The sequence below is a fragment of the Solenopsis invicta genome, unplaced genomic scaffold (assembly GCF_016802725.1).
Source record: "Solenopsis invicta isolate M01_SB unplaced genomic scaffold, UNIL_Sinv_3.0 scaffold_38, whole genome shotgun sequence".
Classification (NCBI taxonomy): Eukaryota; Metazoa; Arthropoda; class Insecta; order Hymenoptera; family Formicidae; genus Solenopsis; species Solenopsis invicta.
The window spans coordinates 859,181-861,314 of NW_024105284.1; the positions used below are offsets into that span (position 1 = coordinate 859,181).

The 2,134-nt window shown below is 35.1% G+C and overlaps 1 long non-coding RNA gene across 1 annotated transcript; it reads left to right on the forward strand.

Moving 5' to 3' along the window:
• The first annotated feature begins 621 nt into the window (after positions 1-621).
• LOC120359935 lies at positions 622-1,845 on the forward strand. The gene is made up of 3 exons (XR_005576673.1): positions 622-1,011; positions 1,085-1,273; positions 1,552-1,845. It is a non-coding gene; the product is annotated as an uncharacterized LOC120359935 (long non-coding RNA).
• The last annotated feature ends 289 nt before the right edge of the window (positions 1,846-2,134 follow it).

Consider the following 2,134-nt stretch of genomic DNA (forward strand, 5'->3'; position numbering starts at 1 on the left):
GCTGTAATATTGCTCCTAACTCCTGCAGATTTGTTGGTTGTCTCTCCACATCTCGCAATCTTCTTCCCATCATATCCCAGACATGTTCAATGGGATTCAAATCCGGGCTCATTGCTGGATGTGGTAACACCTCGATGTTGTTAACGAGGAAGTTAAGAGCAATCCTGGCAGTGTGTGGGCGAGCGTTGTCATGCATGAGAATAAAATTGCGCCTCATTTGACGACGCATGGGTATTATGTGAGGACGCAAAATTTCTTCTACATAACGTTCTCCTGTCAATCCAGGAGGTGGTATGATGACAAGATTTGTGCGTTCATGCATCGATATTCCACCCCATACCATGACAGAGCCACAACCAAACGCTCGAACAGGCTCGACGCAGTTTTCTTCAAAACGCTGTCCATTACGACGCCAAACACGTACTCTTCCATCGGAACGGAAAAGACAAAACCGTGATTCGTCAGTGAACAATACATTGTTCCACTGTCTCAGAATCCAATTCTGATAAGTGCGTGCATATTGCAAACGAGCACGTCTATGAGCCACAGATAACATTCTCTAACAGCAAAACCATTCATATGTCGACTGTAAGTCGACTTTTCTAAGTCAGGCTTTCAGAGTTGACTGCAAGTCGACTTTGCATAGACGTCTGCAGACGTCTTTCAAAAGTTGACTTTAAGACGTCTAGAAAAAGACATTTTGAAATCGACTCGACTGAGCGCCACTGTAGTGAGCGAGCACCGCTGTCACCGCTGCTGCATGTAGCGCCAAGCGAGAGTCATCAAGTTTCTTGCAAGAGTCAATCCGCGTTGTTGTAATCCTACCCGTCTGTCGGGTCTTGTGCTTATTGAATAAAGACTATTAGCTGCAGCCGTTCGGACATACAAAATTCTCTTGTACTCTCCGCTATTTTTTATTATCCATCGGAGCGTGTGCAGCCATACCGGTCATATGCGATTGCCATTGTGAGCCGTTGTTGAGGGACAGACGAGTCGTGAAGTAGGACTATAGTATGTATTTTTTTAAACCATATCAATTAGATATAAATCCGAATATTTAAACGATCAATTGCGAATATTTTAGTTTTGAGATCAGTGGTGCCGAAGCAGTTAAAAACACTGGAGATATGTGTATCGAGATTTCTCTGCCAAAGCATTTCCAATCCATGGTATTTATGTCGGTGTCGAGGTTGAGTGGCACGAAAACTGGCAGAGTCATAAAGAACTTTACGTGACGGAGAAAAGAAGCTACAACTGAACATATTTACTACAAGTGAGCTTTGTCTTCAAAACAAAAATTAATTTGTTCATTTGAAAAACAACATACGTCAACAACTCTCACTTTTAGAAAATTAAAGATGTTTAGTTTTTACAACTGCAGCACTAAAATTAATTAAAAATTGATATTAATTAAATATTGTTATAGATATTAACATTTTGATTTTGACGCTCAATTAATTTTTTTTTTATTTAAGTTGAATTATTTTTTAAATGATTGATTCAATTGTTTTTTTAATAATATCACTTTCAATTTGTGCATTCTAATTGCAGAAAAGAACACAAAAAATGTACCAACAATCAAGATAAACAAATTATCCCTCAATATCTTGAGTAAAACAAAGTGACATTCTTTATCCACTAGAGATTCGAGTTGCAGAATGCAAAATAAAAAAGAATATTTTATCTTTGCAGCATCTACAACAAAGGATCCATTTCTTAAAAAGTTAGCTAAGTTCTATAATTTATATAGAAAGAACATTTTACATTGACATTGTATAAATTTAGAATCTATACATGTATACAGGATATTTAACGAGAGGTGAGAAATAAAGATTTTTTTTCTTATGTGACGTCCATTAATATAATATAGTTAAAAGTTTTTATTATTTTTATTATTATTTTTCTTAACAAATGCATCTGTATACAATAGTAATATTATGCGAGATAATTTTATATACATTAAGTTATTGTGATATACATATACACACACAAAGTTAAACAAATGCGCACAATACATATACACAGATATACACATTTATATTTGCTTTACATATTATAACAATTTCTTTTTTTTTTTAAATAAAACGAATCAAACAAGTAAAAAATGTTATAACATATTTTCCCAATTTCAATA